The sequence below is a fragment of the Puntigrus tetrazona genome, unplaced genomic scaffold, assembly GCF_018831695.1.
Source record: "Puntigrus tetrazona isolate hp1 unplaced genomic scaffold, ASM1883169v1 S000001181, whole genome shotgun sequence".
Lineage (NCBI taxonomy): Eukaryota > Metazoa > Chordata > Actinopteri > Cypriniformes > Cyprinidae > Puntigrus > Puntigrus tetrazona.
The window spans coordinates 300,603-327,457 of NW_025048767.1; the positions used below are offsets into that span (position 1 = coordinate 300,603).

Consider the following 26,855-nt stretch of genomic DNA (forward strand, 5'->3'; position numbering starts at 1 on the left):
ACAGTCTTCATCATACCTGTGCAATTTAAGTGGTACTGTCATGATTCTGGTCCACGAACTTCCACTCACTCACCTCCAGATGTCACCTCCTCTCCACATTGACTCTTTATTGTATTTCACTCTGGATCTCACATTGTGAAGTACACTTTTTGTACCTCATTTGGATTATTACTCACTCCCCTATAGTCTTGCCCCATTGGATTATGTTTGCTGTTGACTGACCCTCACTTGTTTTTTGGACTGCTCTATGGTTTACTAATATATACCTGTTTGCCATTGTTTTGACTGCATATCTCTGGTCTCATCAACCCTTTTACAGGTACAATTCAGTTATTATGTAGTGTTTTCTTATAAATTATTTCATTATTCAATAAATGTTATTTTTTTTTTGAGTTTTTTGTTAAATTTTGCTAAATGAAAAACATTTGGTTTTTGTATGTTGGTAAAAAAAAAATTCATGACTGTTACCTGGAAATGTAGAGCTGTCATGACTAAATTGATATGTAAACTCTATTATGCTCTGTCAATACATTCGTTCATTTTTATTTTATTTTATTTTATTTATACCATCTTCCCCACAAACATAGAGACCCTCGGTGGTGCTTCTTCATTTGGCAGATCAGACCCTACAGTGAGTGAAGTGGGCAATACGCCTACATTAGATGAGGGGACTCTCTACGAATCAAAACGATCAAATATCAATGGCTCTTTGTGCTGCTCTCCTTTGATGTGATGAGTCGCAAGGGCTGGGGCAACATACCCTCTCAGGAGCATATTCTGTGCAGCCATGAAGCGAGGCTGGAGAAGTAAAGGCAAAAATAGAAGCTGTCACTGCCTCTGACCTAATGGATCGGAAAACAAATAAACAAGCGTGAAGTGAGGGGGGGAAATAAAAATGAATGAATGCATTGGAAGGCAGTGTTAATGAACCCCACTGTTGGCATGGAGAGGGGCTATCATGTAGCTTTTATAAGACTGTTACAGCATGGATGAAACCTCAAGAGGGACATAACAGCACTCCCTTTGTACAGTGCAGGGTTTTTAATCATATGCATCTTTTGAGCCATATGAATCTTTAAATATTTTAAATGAAACAATAATAATGCAATAATGAATTTAACATGCAGACTTAAATCACTTTTTAAAGACTTTTTATGCATATACTTATTGTCCCATTTAAATAAAAATAAAAAAACACTTATACATATATTTGTGGATTGACCCTTTGACTCAGTCTTATATAAATTGAGGTGTTACAGGAAAATAGATTTTATTTAAAAATATTTTAACATTAATATTATATAAACATTAATAATAAACATTTATTAATGTATTTGTTACATATTATTTGTTAAAATCAGAAGTATGTGATTATATTATATAGCCAATATTCATTCCAGACAAAGTCTTTATGAATACACCAATATCTGATTAAATCTGTACATGCTATATTTATGCAAAAATCATGTTTTAGTAAAGCAGTAAATGCATTAATTTTACACTTTACAATCCCTTATCTCACATTTTTTTTGCTATTGTCCAATTTTGTTCAGGTTCAGTAGGTTTGGGTCCCACTGACAAAAACAGTTGGTTAACTACCTACTAGAGTGGAACACACACACTGTAAAATAATCAGACTCACTTTGGGCTGATTCCTCCCTATCTAACAATCATATAGGTAAAGTCCTGATTATCTTGATGGTTCTATATATTGTCTTATCAAATTTCCCTGTGGTGTTAGGAATAATTAGCTCTGGTCTGATAAATATTTAACATTAGAAACCCTGTTGTTTGTGTGGGAGTGGATCCCTGGGGACAAACTCTGGATTGCCATGTGGAGTGAAATTATCGAATTAGAGAGTGAGCTGAGGACAGGAATATTACTCTACACCTCGCACTGTAACATGTAAAGAATAGGTTCACACCGTCTATAGAACATTTTTTTCTTTTATTTCTGCAAATTCCAAATACTAAGCGAACAAAACTGTTAAATCTATGATTTTCTATTTTAATACTTAGTCTCTCACATTTTGAAAATCTTATAATCTTTTAGCATTTTAACCTGAGCAGAACTGACTTCATGCACAAAGAATCACTACAACTCAGTCTGATTAATATAGCAAAATGGTTATAGCAAAATGGCTTAGAAGGGTGGAGTTAGTTTCTGCTGATCCCTTCTTTGTAATTGACAAATGTTGCACCAACATCCCTTAATTTGCTGTTTTAAGTCTAGGAGTTCTACATGATCTAAGGGATATGTAATACCCACACAATAATTTAAATGTCTTTTTCATTCTTCTTTTTTCTCTCTTTTCCTTTTTTCTCAGTTCACTGGCATTATTATAGTATATTGTAGTAGCAACATAAATATAACCTCTTTTTATATAAACTTGTTCCTGGGAGTCTTCAAGTGCCATACTTTCTTTAGGTTTCGATGGGAAGGTTAAAATCTTTTTATGCAACACTGCTCTCTTAAAAAAAAAACAACAGCATTGTGCTTATTTTGCTGCTGTCAAGGACCTGTCACTACTCCCACCAGGTAGTCCTACAATGGAAGACATGAGCAACAACAGATGCCATGTGGTGACATCTCTCTCAAGTGCCATTACCTAATGAATGTACATGGAAATAAGATTCTCTCTATATTGTCTACTCATCTAAAGGTGTCTATCTTTGTTGCACTATTTTAAAGAAATGTAAGCAGTAGTAAGAGTAGTGTATTGTCAGTTTAGCACACTAACCAGTACTTCCTCTAGCCATATGATGGTTTTCTTTTAAACCACTGCCAACATCTGCTGCATTGTCCCTGCTGTCAATCACATTTCAACTCAGCTACCCTTCCCTTGCTGTCCTCCAGAGCTAGGTTCTATCTCAGTGCTTCTCTGAACTATAGGACTTCACTGCTGGGTACAGTCGTGATTAATGGCACAGTCATAGTGTAATCAGCCAAGAACCATGTTTGACCTTCCTCTATCATGGCACAGAAGTCCTAACAAAAGCTCTAACATGGGAAAATTCAATTCTGATGTTGTAACTTGAGGGCATAGTGACCTTTCTGTCTTGTTTCAGCACTTGCACTGTACTAATACGACAGAGACATACAGACATTATTACGCAATGTTCATTGGAGAGAAAGTATGAAGAATACCTCTACAGGAGACACTTTGTAACAATCAACCATCCATTTATCACATCATTTAAAATTTCTGGAAACCCATTAGCTTTCTAATTTGCCTCAAAATAACTGCAATGAATCACCTAAGAGTCATTGTTCACTGTTCTGAGAATCAAAAGCACCATTTAAGGAACAGTTCACCCAAAAAGGTGAATGATCAAGAGATCGTGAATTGGTATATTTTTTATTGGTATATTTATTTGTTTACAAATGTGTTTTTGCCTCCTTTTTTAAGCTTCTTTCTGTTAATTGTAATTGGAAAAGAGCTGCAAGACAATACAACCTTTTTGATTTCCCTTTGAGAGTTTCCCATTGTCAAACCTACACTGTTCCTGATAGCAAAAAAATGTGATGTGATCCCTCTGACATGAACTCCAATGCTTAACAAAATATTAATGCACTTCACACTGTAGAGAAGAACAGAACATAACAGCTACAGCAACTATAAACAATTAATGAGACAAGCACCATGGCAATTCAAACAGAGGAGCAGAAGTTGCTTCAAAGTGTCAAGAATATAAACCACCTGCTGTTCTTTAGATGCTTCTCCTATACACAGAGAAAAGGTACAAGATGGGAGAAAAACTGTTCTGGATCGTTACATGAGAACTGAAGTGCATTATTATTTTGACTCAAACATCAGTTAGTTTAGGAGTAAATTTCCCATCTTCAGCTGCTAAAACCTCACCATCTGATGAAGACAAATTATACCGAACTTAATACCACATTGTTTCTTCCAGCAATCCTAACTTTTGCTACAAAAAGTTTTAGCTTATGACATGTACCAAAATTGATGGATGGGACTTTCTCATGCAAAGTATCCACATAATAATACTACAGCTTCATCTTTGCTAGAATTTCATTGAAAAGTTTATTTTTCCCCTCCTAAATGTTTAGAAAAAATATTTAAAATGCAAATGCAAACATATTTATTAAAAACTCAAAGCCTGTAACATTTTCATATGACTGCGTGTTCTCTGTTACAATTTGCTAAACTTTTCACATATTAAGTGGTCAACATACCTTCTCAGAACTGTAAGTTAGTATCAAACAATAAAAAAATATTTAATTACAATATAATAATTATTTATCATCAACAAAATAACAAAATAATGTCATTCCTCCTTAAATTCAAGGGCAATTATATTTTCCACAACACAAACCTTTAAATTGGTAAGCAGTGAAGTCAAATTGTTAATTTCTTGAGTTGATTTCTAATTTATTTTCATTGGTCTGTGCACCATTATTTTATGCAGGTCAGTAGACTTGATGTAAAGTGTACAATTTCATTGAATCTTTGGACCTGAGGATATTTTCTAAACACTTTCTAAATTACATTTGCCTGTAATTTAATTTTAAGGTTAGACAGTAAACATCCACTGAGGGTAAAGCTTAACGATTTAACTAAAAAAGTCAAACACCTTGTCAACAGTCTACAGTAGTCTAGTCCTGCTTTTTGTGTCTATTATGTCAGTGCTCCTTGACTCCGTCTCAACTCTAGACTGCATATTCCCTAAAGAGATATTTATGTTTGTCTTTTGTTTTGTTTTGTTTTGTTTTGCACCTTAAATAAAACCCATTGTCTTCTGGGGGTCCAGTTTTTGCTTCTCTTCCTACACCCTCACCTGAGAGATAGCTCAACAGTTAATATGTTTATTAAAAAATAAGGAATAAACTGGTGTCTCTGAAATTACATGCTTTATTTTAAAATGAATCATTTGAATATTGGTTTGACAGATCTATAGAAATATCTCACATATAACACTGGATAAATTGAATCTGGGGCTGTCCTATCTATATTTGTCTGAAGTGAGAAAGTAAAGGATTTTTTTTGTCTCTCTATCAGCCCGTCAAGGGAAAAGCAATTCCCAGATTAATCAAGCATAATGCATATGTGCATCAACAAGCTTGGCACCTTCTCAGAGAGCATGCACTTTACGGCTGTTGCAGCTAATCAGCCTCCAACCAGCTTGAAGACAATTTGCGATCCTTGACTTTGAATGTTTTCTCCAGTCCCTAGTTCTCTGAGCTTCTGATTCCATTTTAGATGTTAAAGCTTAAGATTCTGCCTGTATAACGTCCTTATGATCCTAGATGTATAAAAAGCTTAAAGTACAAAAAAAAAGAAAACTGACTGATTTATTTATTTCAATTCAGTTGACACTTAATCATCACATATGAAAATGCGTATAAATAGTACACTAAATATAATCGAGAACTTTTTACCATACATATGACACGCATGTGTTTAGCATGCATATAATACACAGTTTTCATGTGTATATGATAGCAAATTTATTGCCATGCATATGATATGCAGTTTTCACATTTTCATACACATCTACCTCACAAACCTATTCTTACCCATCATATAGCATAAACATGCCAACGTTTTTTTGCTAATCTGTATCACGAGTTTTCATTTTTATTCGGTGTACAATTTATTCGCACATTCTTGGGATCAGGTAGCATAATCAGACGTATTGAAAAAGGTGCCACTCCATTCAAATAATGTAACATTATAGATTTCCATTATCAATAATTGCTCTTGTACTTAATTAGCAGTTCTCAACATCAATCTATATTTAAAAGTAGGTCCTCAGACTGCAAGCTTGAAGATAAAGGATGAGCAGTAGAGAAAATCAAGGGATGAACTTTTTGTTGCTGCCCCGACTTTGTACCTTCGAAAATGCTGCGTTCTAACTTTTCAGTGCCTAATCCTATTAGAGAGCATAACCATGCCTCATTATGACAACATTATCAGCCATTGCACACATATTCAAAACCTTTTGTGCTTTTACGGAACTCAATTTCTGCTCTTTTTTATTTTTGTTGCCAAGCACTTTTGGAATGAAATTAGAATAGCATCCACTTCAAAAGCTTCTCGTCTTGCACTGAGTGATTTCTAAAGCATTGTCTAAATTTGGGAAATGCCCCAGTGCTGGTATTGACTGAACTCAGCCTTTTCTAATAAAGCCACACAGGCAGTACTGAAAAAGTTTTTGGTTCAATTGGCTTTATGTCTGGATTTAGATTTTATACTTGTTTGTTATTTGGATGTACACATTGAACTGTGCAGTATTAATATTGCTACAGCTTAAACCCAACACTTATTTGAGTGAGTTAGTGCATGAGAGAGTGAGTGAGTGATGTACAGTCAAGTACTCATAAATTGTGCTCTGCATTTTAACCATCACTCCCAAATTGTCACACATTGAAGCTTGGTCAGAACAACTTGGCACCGCTTAGCATAATTTTTCAACGTGAAGGTAGTCCATTGTTTTCAATAGTTTTTATTAGCTTATTTATTTGCATGTGTTTCTAAACAAAACAAATCTATATAAATTCCATTAAATTAAAATAGTTTCAGTGGAGCACCTAAACCCTACCCCTACACTAAAACTACCCACTTCTGAACAACATAAAACGCACATAGTGCAGTCACAGGTATTTATTGATCAAAAACTGATCATAAGGAGTATAAAATCATTACAAACAAGTCGTGTTGCATTCCAAGTCCTTCTGAATCCATACAATGTCTTCATGTGAAGAAGAGTAAAACATAAGGTGAAAATAATCCCATTAACGCTCACATTTCTTTCAAAAAGATGCTCCTGTCCTGTAGAATGATGTAATCGGTCATGAGACACACAAGAGCCAATAGCATTTCACAACCAAGGCTAACGTAAGGTGTCTTCTAGAGGCATTTTTTTAATTTGCACAGAGACACTGCAATGCAAGATGAGCTTTATGGTGGATGGAGACAGTGATCGCATCTATTCCTCTCACAAATTGCCTCAGAAGACTTGAAATATTCAAAATTTTTAAATAAGTAATGATGATAGTTTTATTTGCCTGTTATATCTTGTGTTTTATTCACAAATGGTAGGTTTAGGGGCAGGGGTTGGTTTACTTGCTCATAAATGTGTAAATAATACATAAATACTGTTGTGACTGTTTAAAATTAAAATATCAAACCCCAACACATATGTCATAATGGCAATATCATAATTTAATCATTAAGATAATATTCACAATATTTGGCATCTGCACATTGATGCCAAGGGTTTCTTATTTAAAGCAAAGGAGGAACTGCATGTCGTAAAATGACATTAAAGATATATGCTTTGCATAAAAGTGACACCAAATCCTTATCAAGTCTTTATCAAGTTTGGAGTGAGACCAGTTTGCATGCAAAACCTGATTTTACAAAATGAATTTAACTGCAATTAGTTACAGTTACTGAGAGAAAATGTGTCATTCAATTACAGTTATTTTTAAAATGTTAATGATTACAAAGGGGGTTACATCTGAATTTTCACACACACACACATACAATGGTACACCAATGTTTCTGCAATTTAGGACATATGCTTATTCGATAACTGTTTTATTTCCTATTTGGGTTTATGGCATATGCTTTATTTTTTTTAGATTTTATTGATATAAGAGATAGGCTTAAGCCTGATTTTGTGGTGTCTGTGCTTTAAATTAAGTTTTTACATCTGTGAAATGCTTGATTCTGACTGGTCAGTGGTGACATTCCAAGGTACACATGTCATTCCCCCGATAACAACAGGTAAAAGCTAATAATACAGACTCATAAGTTGGTTTTATACACTTGCTAGGAACAGTTTTGTTTGGTGTAAACTTTTAATTTGGTTAGCTAATAAAATATTAAATCTCAGTTCAAATATGTGTACAATTTCCCAATTCTATCATCCTTATATCGCTGATTTGCTCTCTCATTTCATACAAACACTGCTGCTGCCATTTTGTTTTGTACACTGTAATGGATTGTAATGGAGTGTTGGGTGTGGTTATCCATTACGTTAATAAGCAACTAGTTCACAGATGAAATTGGTGCCTAAACCTTATTTACAGAATATCCAATTTATTTGCAGCTAAATGAAAAAGTGTAATTCATGCAATAATATATGCATATATGCATTTGTTTCTTCCCCTGATTACACTTAATGAGTGGGTTGTTGAATCATTCACTCAGTTAATTCATTCAGGAATACTGTTTCCTATCAGGATTAAAAAAGTGACCATCTTTATGAGTGATCCTTAAATCTTTCACTCATGTAATTTGATCAGAAGGCACTAATTCAAAACACTGAATCATACCTGCAAACCACCAATTGAAACCCACTGAACTAAACAATTTCTTATGAAATCAAGCAGACGATAACTGTTTATCTAAATAGACCTAAGACACAGCAGTTTTTAAAAGCTGTTAGTTGTTTATCAGCCCATTTGGCAAGCTCCATTGATGACAAGAAAATAAGTGCAGCGGCTAAAGGTGTATTGATCCCAATCAAATAAACTGCCATCAGCTTAGTTCTGTGTTGATGACTCAATAATGCTGGATTGTCACAGAGGAACATTCAGCTTGGACATTTGGGTTCTACTAGTGCAGAGAACACACTTCTACCACTGGATCTATTAAACCAATTTGACATTCTTTATGGTGAAACCCATTTCAGTTCCCTTTTATAGCCGCTTTTATTTCAGCTGAGAGAAGGGCTTAGCATACTTATAAATGACGGAAAGTACGAATGTGAAGATAATGGCTTCTGCTTGACTGTCAAAGAATAAACAAGCAAGAAGACTTATGTATTCAGAGTGACTGCAAATCACAGAGTGGAGGCAGAGCCTATAAATTGAAGTAGAAAGGCCCAAGAGTGCAGAGTCAGGAGGCAGACAGAGTGACAGGTGTGTTTTAAGTCTGGCACACATTCAAATATGAGCACAGACTCTGTAGAGATCATGGGGACATCACAGAGACAGATAGAGCATATATCATTTCTAGTGCATCGGTAGTAAATGTTTCTTCCAAACTTGACTTCTTTTTATTCATCTCTGGGGTTATGTTTACGTTTATGCATAGGTGTATCATGCAGATCTATGGGTAAATCAACCATCCCTGGGTAACCCAGTTTGTTTTACAGTTTGCATCAATAATAGAGAAATGCACTGAAAAATATTTATTACAGCTAATTCTTGAATTCTGTGCTTGTTTCTAAACATCCTTTGCATAAATATGAGATAAAATCCATTAATACCTGATCAATATTGTTGGAGGCTGATAAAGAAGTAGGTTTGTCATTTAAATTAATTGGTTTGTAGCTGAATATATAATAAATATTATATTGTATCATATTACATTAGATATTATTATAGATATTAGATATTATTATGTTATATTTTATTAGATTAGATTGAATTATATTAGATTAGAATCGATAAGAAGACTTCTGATATTTATTATAGCAGTAATATTTCTAATTATTTTAATGAAAACTTAATGTTACTCTGATGTTGTATATAGAACAAGTGTACAAGGATGTAAATCTTCTGTGAAAATTGGATACCTCATTCGATGGGACAGCAATTTGCAACACCTTCAGTATTTGTAGTCTCTCCATCTGGATAGCAAATAATAGATTCACTTTTTTTTTTTTTTTAGCCCAACAAGTGTTCATGTTGATTGTTTTCCTGGCACAGCTGGTCGTCTCCTTCTCTCATTCTTTCTTTGAGCTTCTAATGAGATGCAAAAGCAAATCCCTAGAGTATATGCTCTGCATTCAGCACAGCATTCAGAGTGGAAGGAAAGCCTGATATTTGCAGCCGCTTCACTCCAGTCTCATTCTGCAAGGCCAGACAAGCACCCCGGCCATCACTTCTCCTGCCTCATTGTGCTGATCACAAAGTATTCTTCTCATAACCCTGTGTAGGACTCCTACAATAATTACAGCAAATTCAGAACATATAACAATTAACAATTTATTTATGTGCATGTGTTGTTTTACTATAAATTTTTATACTTTATTATTATTATTTTATTATTTTGTAGTTTAGTGTCTTAGTGTATGTGTAATGTTGTGTTTGGTTGTTTTAATCATGTATTGTTACCCATTGGTTGGATTGGGTTTTGTCATGTGACCTGTCTTGTTTGGTGTTTATAAATACCATTTTACCATTGTCTTTTTTTTGGAGTATTGTTTGCATAATCCCTGTTTGTGAGGTTGTTCCATTTTTTTTTAATGATTTTTAGTTCATGCCAAGCCATGTCTTTGTTTATTACGTATTTGCTCACTTTTGGATGTCATTAAACTGCACTTGGGTTTCATTTCAACTTGCTTCCGTGAACTTCTTTACAGAAAGACTGTTGTCTGGATTGCAAAACAGAAATCAGAACAGGGATATGATGACAGTTGAATGCTTTGGAGACTAAAATCAAGAGTGAAGTGTGAGTCACAAAGTAAGCTGCTGTGACAATTTTCATTTTGAGGTTATTATTTGTCTTCTTAATAATGTAGTACTCACTCTCTAGAGATAATGAAAGCAAACAATGTTTACAAATCAAATATGCGTCATTTCAGCTCATGACAATTAATTTCACTCCAGAGAATGTCATAGTACATCTGATTCATGAGGCATAGAATAGGACCAAGTATAGGAAACTTTAGCGCATCAAAGAAAAAGAAAACAGGCCTGAAGTTACTGAAATCTGGCCTAAAACAGAAATGTTCTTTCACACACAAAATATTGCTGTTAACCCACATTGAGTGAGGACGGGACACGCACACATGTAGCTCTTGGAGGAAACATCATTTCAAGCTTGAGTGGCCACTTCACTTGTGTCATGCCAAATCGAAACAACCGCAGTATTTCAAATTTCCTGACCTTTCTGATTTATTCCCCTAACCACTGGTCTGTGCACACTGTCCTCTAGTCAATTTTCTCGTAATGTGAGCCAGTTGGTTGCTGGACTGAATAGGTATCAAGTAGTGACCAACACTTTAAAAAAACTGTAGTGATCACTCAGAAATAAACAACAATAACAACAACAAAAAAAAAATTCTTAAAGTAAACCATTTAATATTATATATTGTACCCTGTACAGTTTAGTTCATGGCATTTGAGGAGTGTCAGAAAAAAAGTCTATGTTGGCATCTACTTAATTAAGCAACCTGATCTCATAGAAATATGTACCTCAGTGAAATGTTCACTGAGTGGCACTAAAACACAAGTCTAATATGTGAACTATCGTAGATTTTTATTACCTTCACATAGGTGAGAATTGCTGTGTTTTTATTGCATTGCTTCAGTTACATATCACGAATGGTTCAGAACTCAAATATCTGGCGACTTTTGCTAAGAGTTAATGTTCTATCATTTGTGAAATTTGCCCTACATCTAATTCAACCTAAATGTAACAGATAGTGTTAACAAAGGTAAAACGGATATAAAATACCATTCGTTGAGGCAACTGTGCCATTTTAACTTCCTTTTATGCAGATTTTAACTGTTTTGTCAAACCATTTTACACAGGTTTCAAATGGGAGCTTTCCAGCACCTAACAGCAAATCACGTGAGCTACTAAGTAAAGCTACCGTCTTTGAAAACTATATGAGACTGGAAATGTGTGATGCTAACGTTCAAAAGCATCAAATCTTTTTTCAAATTTCCCAGCATATTAATATTGTTTTGAAGTCATAACATGATATACTTTTAGTAAATGTGTGAAAATTATGCTTTATTAATCGTAACTCGTAATCTGTAAATATGTGTCAATAGGAATAAAAGGTGTCAGAGTTTTACTGCCTTTAGTTTTCATTTCTTTTAGAAAGTTCAGTGATTTAGTTGTTGGTTTGTATTTACGCATTTCGTTAAAAAGTGTGCCCTGTTAGGTAAATAAATGCCATGATTATTGTATGTACAGTGTCATTCAAATGTTTTGGTAAAATGTTGTTAAGCTGTTTTCAGTCTTAACTTTCAGTCTTCAGAAATGATTGTAGTTTTAGCGAGAACCTTTTCTGCTTATTATAAATATAGTAAATATTATGTTAAAATAAATTTATCATAAAAGAACTGATTTAGGGGCTGTGACTGCTCCTCTAATCATATTTATATATTATGTCAAACATATACGTAATCAGTCACAGCTCAATACCCATGTCTAATATCTGCCCAGATGTTGACTGCCATGCCTGATCTTGCAAAATAATTAAAACCAAAGAAGAAAACAGCCACACTCACTCTTTTCTCTCTCCATGTTGGCCTTGGATGACCTAGTAGCCGTCCTCTCAGCGCAGGGGGATTGTGAGGCAGTAATAGCCCACCTGTTCGTCCACACGACCCTTCCCTGTTAGACCTGAGGGCCTGTCGTCCTGCCATGTAATAAAACACAGACAGAGGCTGGTGCTGTCTTCACTACGGACCTTCATTAAAACTCTGGAGTTGTTTGAAAGTCAACAAGTTTGGGGACACAGAGTAGTGGCTGGAGCTACAGAAAAGACCTCTGATTGGAAGAGTTTTAGGCCAGGGAGGAACAATCATCCCGAGTGGGAGTTTACATGCCCCATAGGCCAGTTATGGAGACAAAGGTTCTATGCAACTCAATGGGAGTTGAATTAATACAAGTCCAAGAGCCAGATCCCAGTGGGCTGTGGCATTTGAATAATATGGACTCATATCAACAAGCCTCAGTGTGCTGTGGGCTTTCTGCTTGTTCTGTCAATGGCTTTGTTGTGTAGAAGCATCCAGGGTCATAGAGAACTCTAGATATTTTCATACATTCAGCACATAAATGGGGACATAAAGGATGACAAACTGTAAATGCCCAAAACAAAACAGTAAATTTGTTGCAATGACATTTTTTTACAGTATATTTGACATCCTTCAGCCTTTTTTCATTATCATTAAATTGTAATTACAATTTAATGTGCCTGTGTGGGTTGGGGGTGCACAATAATTTAGAAAATCGGTTGAGGTTTCCAAATATTAACACACTTTGCAACAGTAACAGTATGTTTTTGAAAGATGCCATTTGCAATAATGCGAGTGATATCAAGCAGAAAATTAGCTGGCCCCATCTGGCCCAAAGTCAATGGCCTCTGATTTTTTTCCCTTCAGAGAACATGCTGTTCAAATATAGTCGTGAAGCCCACACGTTGTACCATCTCAGTTATCACGATTGAAATTCATGATAGATTTCACACTCTAATTCATCTCATCCTTATATTTACATAACATTTCCAAGCAAAGTGGAATAATCTTCCTGCTTTGCTTACCCTTTGTAATGCTGACAGTACAAGGTGCTTAATACCTGTTGAGGAAAATGAGAATTTAAAAAAACCCACTAAGCTCTATGCAAACACCATGTTGAGCCACACAGTGCTGAATAAAACTCGGCTTTGGAGAAACAATAATGGCATAGATTACCCACCAAATGTCATACAAGCAGGCAGGGTTAGGATGCTATGAAGTGGGATCGACTGCAGGCTTGGCAAACAGAGGTGCACTTCTCGCCTCGTTTGATAAATACGCATTTGCCAAATTGGATTTAGATAGGATGTTCTCTATCTAAGGTTCTACAGATGCTCATTTGCATGTAGGTTCAGTGTGGAGGCAACAGCATGGAGGAATGAAAGATTTTCCCTCACAATAATGTACAACCGGCCCCTGCACCTGCAGTCACTTGCATTTTTATATACTATAAGGTGGAACAAATACTGCCTGACGGTAAGAGATATGAAAGACAAAAGTTAACTAGCATCCATTGCCTTATATAATAAATGGCTTAAAAAAAAAAAATCAACCCACCAAAATTGCAATCTTAAGTTTAATAGCTTCAATTTGAGCGCTAAAATTAGTTACAACCTGCAGTTCACTTTTTTAAACACTAGAATTTCTGTTGAAGAAATTAAAGTTGAAACACTGAAAACTTGTCAAGTTTTCTAAAATTAAGCATTATTAATAAGTTCCCCAATTTTGGGTAAAAAAAAAATCTAATAAAATTGTGTTTGTTACTTAAAATGCAATTATTTAAACAAACAAAAATTCACACTATTACCTAGTTTCTTATTAGCATGCATATTACTAGGATATTATCTATTTATTAGTACTTAAGCACAAATTAGTACTATATTCTAAATCTTCACCAAATTAAAACAGTACAGAAACAAAAAAAAAAAAAAAAGAAGAAACAGGAGATATATACTTATATATATATATATATATATATATATATATATATATATATATATATATATATATATATATATATATATATATATATATACCTAATGCAGGGTGATTTTGTGAATTGTGCAGTCCTAAGAGAAATTGTGACAAGGTAAATTGAATGAAACAAAGATGATGATGAAACAAACAATGTGAACATTCAGTGTGATGTTAGACATAAAAGTATGCTTTGTCACAAATTTGTATGGATTGGCTTCCAATTGACCAAAATTTACAATATTTTGCATAACCATCTACTGCTTTAGAAGTTAAAAATCAATATTTGATTACAATTTAATTTTAAGGTCTAATAATTAAGAATTATTAGTATAGTCTAAATAATATAGTGTTATGATCCCGGTGGGTTAACCTTTGGCGCTTACTACTGCACCACTGAAGCAGGTGAAACCCAGTTGCGGAGGAAACAAACAAGAGACTTTGAGTTTGACTCTTTAGGTATCTTTTACTCACAATGAACAAAAAATTAATTCCAAGAACCAGAGTACAATATTAGAGTCATCGCATCAATACAGACTATTAATAGACTATTAACTATGACTTTTGCCTCAATAAACTCTTAAATTGCTGCTTATTAATAGTTATTAAGTCTGTTAAGTTTAGGTAAATGAGATAAGATTAAGGGATCTAAATTATGGTCATGGAGAATAAGCCATCATGTATTTTATAATTAGTAATAAACAGGCAATATACTAGTAATATTCTTGAATAAATTAATTCTTAAGCTTATTTTTGCCTGTCCTTGTTAATTAACTAGATTTGAGCCCAATGGAGATACAGTACAGTACAGTTAAGAGAAAACACAATTAAAAGCTACACAATAAAACAAAACAATTTCTGGAGCATGGTTTCAATCAATGGGTATGTTGAACCAAAACATTTAAAAATAATTAATTTCTTTACATACACTACTGAATCATTTTCAGACTTAATGATGACAATGATGGGAACATTTGGAAGACGACTGTAAAGAGGCTTTACACAAAAGTGAACAGTGGTACAAGATGAGTGAAAATATAGCAAAAATAACAGAAATGCAATAACTTATGGCAAGGCCTCTGAAACAATCAGGCCTTCACTTTAGGCTTTTATTTCTTTATGAGTGTTTATTTTTCTAAAGGGGGAAAATTCCAATTTCCAAGCAAATATCTTAGATCTCAAAATGTAACGGGTAAATATATGTTTTACAAAATAAAATGCAACATGCAGAAGTAAATACTGTCTTGACTTTGTATATTCAGTGCATAGTCGGGTCAGAGCGGTATGCTTAAAAGTTATTCATGACATATTAACTACTAGAATCCATTAAATGTGCCATTAATAAATCATAAACTATTAATAAATTATTCTATTTCTTTGCATATAAATTTCCTTGTTATGAATTGTGTGTCAGATAAATGAGACATACAAAATGTGCAGTGTTGGGGGTGCCCAGGACCAGGGTTGAGAATCATTAAAATTGTGTCTAATTTGAATATGCTACATATATGATTATATGCTATATCAGGGAACTAAGGGAGCTTTGAGGGTGTAGGAGTGCAACAAAAACATTACAATTTGTTTACAACAGTTTTAATAGGCTTTAGAGTATGTGGAGAAAAATACAGACACAAATTCAGAGGATAAGAGATATCCTAACTTATTCTAACAAACTTTCAATTATTCTGTATAATCCATTGTTTCACAGAAGTGCAATGATCAGTTGATATGTAAATGGTGAGTTTATGTAAGAATATTATTTATTTTTCACTGATAAGATTTACATTTATTTTACCTGAAGATTTTTACCCTGTCATGTCATTCTCTTTTTAGATTACCATGGCACTGATGTTCACAAGCAAAGACGTGGATTTAAAATAAAGAAGAAGCATAAAAAGCCCTGACAGTGAAGCAGAGACCGACTTGACAATACAACAACATCTAGAGCCTGCTTTAAAAATAGCTCAAATATGCATTCAAAGACAAACATCCATCAAAACTAAAGGAGATTGAAAGGGCTGAGATTACATGTCTTAGTGCTTCATTCTATACAGTCAAAGCTGTAACTGACAAAATCATTCTAAAATTGGTGCTTTTAAAAACTAAATTGAAATTCAGTTTGACACTAAAATGTTGTCTAGTCCTACAAAAGATGTTCCTCTTCAGGAACTCGAGCTGCGTCACAAACGCTTTGGGAACGCCTTCGGCGTGAGCCGTTCTGAACCACGTGTGAAATCTGTCCAATGGAGGGGAGCGACGTCATGGACGAGATGACGTCGCCGACCAGGAAGTATAAAGTCACGCTCTGCGATGCCGGCACCAGCTTCTGTCGTTCAGTAAGCGCTCTCTGTGATTCTGTCTGTGATTGTTGTCTGTCTAGATAAATGATAATATGTCTGATAGTCAAGGAGAAAAATTAAAGAGAAAGAGTAAAAGCAAGCACGCTGGTGATCTGCCGCGTTTCAAGCGGTGTGCTGATCCCTGCCCTCGCTACATCACGGGCGGGGATACACACAGCTTGTGCGTGACGTGCCTGGGAGCGGAGCACGCGGCGTCAGCCCTCGAGGGGACTGATTGTCCGCATTGTTTGCAGCTGCCGCTGCGAACACTCCGCTCCCGGAGGGCTCTCTTCGAGGAGGGAGCCTTCACCAGCGTTCCCAGGGGTGCGGGACCCGCTTCCGCCGAGGCGGAGCGGCGAACGCACGTCTGGCGATCGCAATCGATCTGACGGAGGAGATGGAGACGGGCTCGTCCCTTTCTCCATCGGAATCCGCCAGATCGGGCGCTCAATCCCGTGTGTCCGAAGCCTGAACTCCGGCTTCTTCAGCCACGGGGGAGACGTCCACTCGCGCTCACTCTTCCTCCGAGGAGGTTGATGTTGAGGTGGTGGACGACGCGCCTTTGCACATGCCGCAGTATGAGGAGCTCTTAGAGGTGGTAACTCGTGCGGTTGCCAAATTAAACATCGATTGGCCCGCCGAGCGATACGCTGAGCCTCAGAAATCTAAATTGGATGAAAGATTTCTGAGAGCGAAGCAGCCACCTCTGAGACGGAGCCTTCCGTTCTTCCCAGACCTCCACAGTGAGCTGTCGAGGTCCTGGGGAAGGCTGTACTCCGCTCGTGTTTTCTCCCCCACCGCTGCTAGTTATTATGGCAATGTGGCGGGAGTCGCGGAGTGCGGCTATAAGGCGATGCCCCGGGTAGAACAGTCTCTTGCTACCTATCTGTCCCCCGGTGCGGCATCGTCTTTGAAGGCTCCGACCTTACCATCGAAGCCGCTGAGAACAACGTCGGCTTTGATGGCTAAGGGGTTGCAGGATTGGCTGGGTCTTGCATGCACACTATGGCGGTGTTGCAGGCATACCAAGCCGACCTGCTGAAAGAGATCGATGAGGGAGAGGGGGTCAGGTCCGATGACATCGCAGAACTGCGTCGGACGGCTGACCTCTGCCTCCGCGTCACTAAGGAGACCGCACGTGCTGTGGGGCGGTCTATGTCATCCCTTGTGGCCGCGGAGAGGCATCTCTGGCTGACCCTGTCCGACATGAAAGAGCGGGACAGGGTCTGCCTATTGGACGACCCCCTGCAGCCTTCTGGCCTATTTGGCGACTCTGTTAACGAGGTCGTCGATAGGTACCAGGAGGCCCGTAAACAGGCGGCGGCGTTCAAGAGTTTCCTCCCACGTCGGTCTCAGGGGGCATCGGGACGAGAGATGCCCCCACCGCGTGCCAGCTCCTCGTACAGGCGAGTGCAAAAACAGAGCGTCGCCTCTCGTTCCCCCTCTAAAAAACAGCAGGGGGCGAAGCGGCGCTCTGGGCCGGGGACTTCCGGGCCCAAAGACCTGAGGGCCTTTTTGGACAGGAAGTCCACAGCCAAGAAGCCCTGATATGAGTGGTTCAGGGCTTCTGAGGGCTGCCCCTCCTGGGGAGGATCAGGTTATGCCTGGTCAGACGGCAACCGTTCCTCCTCAGGGCCCTCAGGGAGTAACTCTGCTACCTCTGCCCTCGTGCCAGAGCGCGGAGGCTTCCAGCACGCTTCCCAGCCGGATTCACCCGAGGCTGCGTCACTGCCGGGAACACGCCACCCCTGCGGGGGTCCCATTTACAGCTAGCCCGGTGTCTGCCTGCCGGTCAACCGCTTCAGGCCACCGAGTTACCTGTATCTCACACACCAGAGGTCAGCCTCGAGAGGCTGATTCCCTTAGTAGATTATTTAGCAGCGTGGAAACTTCTGCCAAATGTATCTCAATGGGTCATACTGACGATAGAGAAAGGCTATCGAATTCAGTTCGGTTCTCCACCACCGACATTCAGTGGAGTCGCACCGACAGTAGTCGGCCCCCAGCAGGCTCTGGTGATGGAACAGGAAGTAGAATCCCTGCTCAGGAAGGAAGCCATCGAGGTGGTCCCTCCTCATGCTGTGGAATCTGGATTTTACAGCCGCTACTTCATTGTTCCGAAGAAGGACGGGGGGTTGTGTCCTATCATAGATCTGAGGGTCTTGAACCGCTCAGTCAACTGACTGAAGTTCAAAATGCTTACCATCGGGCATGTGGTGACTCAAATCAGATCCGAGGACTGGTTTGTCAACATAGATCTAAAGGACGCATACTTCCATATATCCATCCTTCCTCAACACAGGAAGTTTCTGAGGTTTGCTTTCGGGGGCGTAGCATACCAATATCGAGTACTTCCGTTCGGCCTAGCACTCTCACCCCGCACATTTACGAAGTGTATGGATGCAGCTCTGGCTCCACTGAGACTCCAGGGCATCCGCATACTCAATTATATTGACGATTGGTTGATATTAGCTCAATCAGAGCAGATGGCAGTTCAACATCAAGATGTTGTTCTGTCTCACATGGGGGAGCTGGGTTTGAGACTGAACGCCAAGAAGAGTGTATTGCGTTCCGCTCAGAGGACCACATACCTAGGCGTGGTGTGGGATTCGACCACAATGTGGGCACGTTTGTCTCCTGCCCGTGTGCAGTCAATCCTCATGTCAGTCGAGAGAGTCAGGGAAGGCCAGTCATTCACTGTCAAGCAAGGGGTTGACAGGGGAAACCCACTCCGCAAAAATCAAAGTGTCACGCCGTGCAGTTCGGGCCTTAGACTTGTGGAGGAAGCCTTGGTTCCTGAATCAGGGCCCAAGGTTGGGAGCTCTATGTCGCCGTACCTCCCTTGCGACGGATGCATCCCTAACCGGTTGGGGCGCAGTATTGAACGGGCGCCCGGCCCACGGTCTGTGGAGTGATCACCACCAAGGGTGGCATATCAATCTGCTAGAGATGTTAGCGGTATTTCGTGCTTTGAAGCACTTTCTCCCAGACCTCAGAGGTCACCATGTGTTGGTGCACACCGACAACACAGCGGTGGTCTCTTAGATCAACCACCAGGGAGGTCTGCGTTCGCGCCCCTTGAACAAGCTGGCGCACCAGATCCTTGTGTGGTCCCAGGACAAAATCTGCTCGCTGAGAGCGACCTACATCCCTGGGCATCTCAATACGGGAGCCGACACCCTGTCGAGACAGGGGTTGAGGCCGGGGGAATGGATGCTTCACCCCGACGTGGTGAAGCAGATCTGGTCGAGATTTTACCAGGCAGAGGTGGACCTCTTTGCTTCTCGAGGGAATGCACAATGTCCCCTCTGGTTCTCTCTAGTTCATCCAGCTCCCCTGGGACTGGATGCCATGTCACAGGCGTGGCCGAGGCGTCGCCTGTACGCATTTCCCCCGATTGCCCTGCTCCCTGGAGTTCTGGCGAGAGTGCGCCAGGACGGAGTCAGACTACTGCTGGTAGCCCCGTTCTGGCCGGGCCGAGTATGGTTTGCGGACCTCATCGGCCTAGTAGACGGTCATCCGTGGGAGATCCCCCTGAGGCCGGATCTACTCTCTCAGGCGGGGGGAACAATAGTTCACCCTCGCCCGGAGTTATTGAAGCTGTGGGTGTGGCCCCTGATGGGGCACAACTCATAGCCTCTGGTCTTTCAGCTGAGGTTGTTGAGACCATCCTCCAATCCAGAGCTCCCTCTACGAGGAGCGTGTATGCCAGGAGGTGGGGAATGTTCACTTCCTGGTGTGGAGACCGCCACTTAAACCCAGTTAACTGCCCAGTAGGTTCAGTGCTGGAGTTCCTTCAGGCGAGATTCTCCACTGGGTTATCCCACTCCACCCTAAAGGTCTACGTGGCAGCTATATCTGCGCATCATGACCCTATTGGTGGCCACTCAGTGGGCAGACACCCATTAGTTACACGATTCCTCCACGGTGTGCTGAGGCTGAGACCTCCAGAGCGGACCAGAATTCCCCCCTGGGATTTGGTTGTGGTGTTAGAGGCTCTGTGTAAGGCACCCTTCGAGCCCCTCGAAGAGGTTCCCTTACCTGTCTTATCTTTTAAGACAGCATTTCTCCTCGCCATCACCTCTCTGCGGAGGGTGGGAGATCTGCAGGCCCTCTCAGTGGCCCCTACTTACCTGGACTTTGCCCCAGGCATGTCCAAGGCTTTTTATACCCACGAGTGGGTTATACACCTAAAGTGCCCTCTGTTACACCGCAGCCGATCGTACTGCAGGCCTTCTGTCCTCCCCCCTTCCAGGATCCAGACCAGCGGAAGTCCAACTGCATGTGTCCAGTGCGAGCACTGGACACTTATGTGCACAGGACTGCGTCTCATGGAGGTCGGACCAATTACTTATTTGTTTTGGTCCGACGAATAGGGGTGGCGCTGCTGCTAAGCTGACTGTTAGCAGGTGGATAGTTGAGGCTATCCACCTGGCCTATGAGGCCTCTGCACTCCCATGCCCTCTCGGGGTCAGAGCGCACTCTACCAGGGGTATGGCGGCCTCTAAGGCCTATCTTAGCGGTGTCCCCCTCGGGGACATCTGCAACGCTGCGGGGTGGTCCACGCCCTCCACTTTTGCCCGGTTCTACAACTTGGACATGAGGGCTGCTCCTGGCTCCTCTGTCCTTTCCTGATGGGTGGTCTGAGGACCCGCTTCAGGCAGGGCCTTGGAATTATGGCGGCGTGGGCATCTCGTTCCCAAAAGCGTTTGTGACGCATCTCGAGTTCCTGAAGAGGAACGTCTCAGGTTACGAATGTAACCATGGTTCCTCTAGGGAACGAGACGCTGCGTCCCGATGCCATACTTCCCGCACCCCTGCCGGCGCTTACTTCACTACGAGGCTGGTGCCGGCATCGCAGAGCGTGACTTTATACTTCCTGGTCGGCGACGTCATCTCGTCCATGACGTCGCTCCCCTCCATTGGACAGATTTCACACGTGGTTCAGAACGGCTCACGCCGAAGGCGTTCCCAAAGCGTTTGTGACGCAGCGTCTCGTTCCCTAGAGGAACCATGGTTACATTCGTAACCTGAGACGTTATCTGCTATATGTTTTGCTCTTTCTTTCTTTCTTTCTTTCTTTCTTTTAACTTGCATGGTTTATTGTCTGACAAAATTGGATAATCTTACATACATGTCATCTTAAGAAATAGAATTTATCAAGGCAATAGGATAGGATTTGTATCAGATAAATGCAGCCTTGATGAGTGTAAGAATATACTATAGATTATTCCAGCCATGCAGTATTGTACTCAATATTCTAAACTCTTTTAGCGTTTCAAAGAGGAACTCCAGGATGTCAGCAATTGTTTATCACTCATGAAACCACAGAAAACAGCTCTGCCAGTTTTTTTTCTGGAATTTGCATCTATGATGCTTTGATGTCTCTATTGTGATTAAACATAACATAATTTTTTGTCTCATTAATATTTGATCCAGAGCAAATAATTTTGGCTGAGGGCAAAGTTTTAGAATTTCATATTTTATAATTCATGTTCATATTTTCAGTTTTAGAATTTCATATTTTTTTATACTTTAATGTTGTATCAGACTGCTACCTTTGAATGAATTGCTTAGCATTTTTTTACAATGGCTATCGTTGCGTAATTCATATTATTGTCAAATAAATAATATTTACATAATTACTATATTATTTATTAATAGTATTTGGTATTGAGAAACTAACAATTTGGCTTCAATACAGGTTATTTCGTTATGCCATTAAATGTTGAAAAGACACTGTCTTTATGAACGAGTGATCAGCAAAGACTTTTTGGAAGTTATCTTAGGAGTTTCAAACTTCCACAGGCTTTAATATCAGCACAAGAGCTGTGCGATTAGAGCTTCATGGAATGGGTTTGCATAGCCAAACAGCTGCATCCAAGTCTCACATCACCAAGTATAATGGCAAGTGTCAAATAAAGTTTTGTAAAGCATGCCTCCACTGGACTCTAAGAGCAGTGGAAATGTGTTCTGTGAAGTGACCAATAACGCTTCTCTGTTTGACAGTCTGATGAGCGAGTCTGGGTTTGGTGGATGCCAGAATAATGTCACCTGTCTTGACTGCATTGTGTCAACTGTAAAGTTTGGTGGAGGAGGGATAATGGTATGGGGCTGTTTTCAGAGACTGGTCTAGGCCTCTTATTTCAGTAAAGAGAAAACCTTAACCCAAACCAAATCAAATTAAGAACCAGTTTATAGTTTTTGTGAAATTTAGACTTAAAATCAGTGTGTGGTGATTATACAGCAGTGTCATTCATCTATAATTTCCTATAATTTTAGGTTAGGTTTAAGTGGAGAGACAAAATTTTTGGATTAAATTGTTGTTCCTGGGTCCTAATGTGCATTGCTGCACATTACAAATACTGTACTGGACAAATGGACTTAAATTCCCACACCAAAAACTAAAATATGCAAATTCAATATTGTAGAAGGCCTTCCCAGTTATGGCTACAAAAGTCTAAAAAGATGGACTGCACAATATCTTTGTGTATTTAGAATTCAATGCCTTTGTTAGTCTAATGGTCAAGTCTCCCAACACTATATACAGGTCTGGATAGCAGCACTGTATGACAGAATGCATGTTTGAGATGATGGCTACCACCGTCTGCCAAAGCAGTCACACCTCATTTGCATCAGGTCAGCCTACTATGCTCATTTGTCTCACTTGTGCAGTGACCTGAATGCAGTTTAATTGGTGCTAAAATATTCCATCTGTTTTATTAATCATGTGAGTCTTTTTATCCCACCTCCATATTTGTCCAAAACTGAGTGATTATTAGCTGAACAATTTTAGAAAGTCTGCATAAGTCTGCCTAAAGTGCTAGGGTTAATTGATTCCAATTAGCTTTGATATGCATACAAATGGAGTGTCGCCTGGGCTTCACAAGGGGTGTCTGCTGTTTGAACGTGAACAATTGGTAACAGGCTTAAATAACCAAAAGATAAACCCTTTTTCAAACAGTGGTTGGTCCTTGCAACCAAAAACACAAATTGGCTTGTGCAGTCTTTCCTTTTTTTATGGTTGATCTGTCAAAGTACATCAGTTTTCAGCCTTTTCCTTCTTGAACAACCAGAATTATCATCTTAAAATAAATTGGTGGGATAAAACGATTACGCTCCCTTGGGTTTCTGGTGTTCCCAGCACCCTGGCACGTTTGATCTGGAATAAAGCCTCAGCGAAATGGGAAGCCCCCCAACTGTACACTGGTAAGGGAGAAAGACAGCCGTTTAAATTAGGTTTCTTATCAACCAGCTGTTTATTCAGTCTGCCTGCAGCCTATTGGGATCCTGATAATTCCACCCACACAGAAAAGATGTTATTTAGGGGGCCATATGGGGAGCATGGCCCTCAGGACTACCTTATCGGGTGACAGGGTTATAATGCCGTAATCGTAATCACAAAAAGCTGTTAACCTTGCCCATGCTCACTGAACTTTTTTTAAGAGAGGCAGAAACGTGAACTAAACTATTTTAATTATGGGCAGCAATCACAAAATTACAGTATTTACATTGTGCTGATTACAATAATAATTGTATAGTGACAGGAATTCATCAATGATCAGAGCTATGCTTGCACAGCAAAATCACACACAAACAAATAAACCAGCAATTACATTTAAACAGCGGTGATGTTGAATACATATATTTAATGAAAGCATTAAATTACAATTTGAAATTAATTGCTTGCTTATGTACAAATACGTTACAAATACTATTTGGGGTCATTGTATGTCAAGTTCCTTATGGGCAGATGAAAAAAAGCGTGTCAAAGAAATAATAGTGTTATTAAATATTTAAGTTTAATTAATCAGTTTAATAAGATAAAAAAATATATAATGTGCTTGAAGTTATTATGATTCTTTAATAAATATAAACAGCAATTTTGTTTTACAAATTATTTTATTCAGACAAAAAATAAATGGTGTTTATTACAAGTGCAGTGATGTGAACCCAACTCTTTTTATGCTCCTACAAGCTGCTGTATAATTAAATAAGAATGTTGGATTCTAAAAGACCCAAAAATACTCCTAGCACCTCTCACAATAATTTTGAAAACAGTCTCCACTCCAATAATCTAATGACCCGTAACGGTACCCTGGTGCATGCCAGCAGCTAAATCCAGTCGCTCCTTTTGGCAGTGCCTTGAAATAACCACTGACACTGACGGAGTAGGCCAGGTGGCACCAGCTGGAATAGATGCCACTGTTGATTGATAAAATGCCACCGGTGTTGCCGGACCAGCACTTCACTCCTGTCCTCTACACAATCCTGTTCTGACCATCACAGGGTCAGCCAGGCCAGCCCCACCAACACAACACAGAAGCTTGAAGACATTGTGATTGCCCTGTTGAGATGTAGGTCTAATGTCCAGACCCAGCATGAGCAAAATAATGACAGAAGACAATGAGGCATTAAAATGTCATTTGGAGGAAACTGCTGTGTGGTCATAGAAGTCCAGTTTAGTCCAATCATTATGACACATCATTCCACCCTGCAAATTGGAAGTTAAAATACTTTAATGGCCATTATACAAAAATGTTTGACCTCAGCATGTAGATTCAAGTACTGCAGAGAGCCATGTAATAATGAGTAAAATGTAATCTGGCGTTGACTATACATTGTCAGAAAAAAGGTTCATACAGTTGGTGCCAGCAGCCTTGTGGTTACTGTGCTTGAAACAAATAAAAAAAAATATATATAATCTTTTTGATATAATTTTTTTAGGTATATAATAAGGTAAATAATGAATTTTAAAAACATTGTTCTTTTTTATTAACATCTGCAAATACATTATTTTAAGATAATGAATATATTTTAAGTCATTCACATGGTTTATTTGGTTTACTTGTAATAAATTCACTGCATGTCGTACCATGTATGTGTGTGTATGTGACAAATAAAATTTAAATTTGAATTAGAATTTGAAATTAAGGTTATTTTAGCTAGTTGCTAAGGCAACATTTTTCATTTTCATTTAGCTTAAATTGAAGTGCAAAAAAAACGAAAATGAAAACGAAAAGCTAAAATATATTAATAATAATAATATTAATAAGACAAAAATACAAAATTACTATAATGTTAACTAAAATTAAAATGAAAACCGAAAGTGTGTGTGTGTGTATGAATATATATATATATATATATATATATATATATATATATATATATATAAATATTATATATTTCTAAAAACATCTGTAATGTATTAATGTTACTAAAATAAGATATTCGCAGGCTTAATGTAAAGTATTGCCTTGATCATCATCAGTGCTTGTGACATTTTCATAGCTTTTTTATTTAGTTAAATGCTTGCCAGGCTTCTCTTAAACAGCAAAACAGAAAAATGCAGTCTAGAAAAGACAGTCCAAGTATTACACCTGGTGAATGTAGCGTCAACCTAATGTGAATTCTGACTGGTTGGTGAAAGCCCAAATGCCTTTGAGGCAAATTGAATCGATCCTGTTTTTTCAGGTCATCTTCTCAATCAATCAGAGGTGATAGACTCAGTAAAATCAATATCAATTTCAAAGCACTGTTACATCCTTTGTTAAAATACATAACACAAACACTGTTGAAACATGCAAAAAAGATAAGCATATAATATAATATTGCATATAATATAATGTATCCAGATAATTTATTTGTTTGTGTTTAAAATATTGTACACTTGTGTTTATGTGTGTGTTCGCCAGCTATTTGAAGAACCACCTGCTTGCTGTCTGATATTGACAGCGACGTCACAGTGACTGCACAAGAAAACTGGATTCTTGAATTTAGTTGTATTTGAATCTTACATGCAAATCACAAGTCAGCTTCTGTTAATTAGTTAAGAGATAAAAAAAACATACTTGGAAAAACCTAGGAAAAACAAAAATTGCTGTACTATTTTTTATGATGCAATAAATGGTTCTGGGTCTTTGGTTACTGGACACCTCACCAATGTTCTTACCTTCAAATATAAAGACTATATGGAAATATAAATAATAATAATAACAATAATAATAAACAAATATAGTAAATTTGCCCATTGATTGTTCCATCAAAATGATCTCTGAAAAATAACCGAATCATCAGTGACTCCATTGACTGAGAAAACAGCACAGCAGTGCAAGACTATAGTAGGATAAACGTCAAGTTTATTGACGTTGTCATGTTGTCACTGAAGTCACTGTACAATAATTTTCATTCAGCTTCCCTAGACTGAAGATATTCAGGTGAACACTGCAGTAAAACTCACTAAATCATTCATTCATGTTTCAATTCCACATTCTGATTTATGAAGTTGTTTCAAATTAAAATAAATTCTT

General features: G+C 38.5%; 1 protein-coding gene across 3 annotated transcripts in view; it reads right to left on the reverse strand.

Moving 5' to 3' along the window:
• sgcd (sarcoglycan, delta (dystrophin-associated glycoprotein)) overlaps positions 1 to 26,855 on the reverse strand; it is a 226,783-nt gene that overhangs the window by 169,147 nt on the left and 30,781 nt on the right. The window contains exon 1 of one of the 3 annotated variants that reach the window (XM_043234620.1): positions 12,224 to 12,354. The exons of the other annotated variants lie outside the window; for them this stretch is intronic. The gene's annotated coding sequence lies outside the window, so the exon portion shown is untranslated. Of the gene's footprint in view, positions 1 to 12,223; positions 12,355 to 26,855 lie in introns of those variants that run through there. 3 annotated transcript variants of the gene reach the window in all.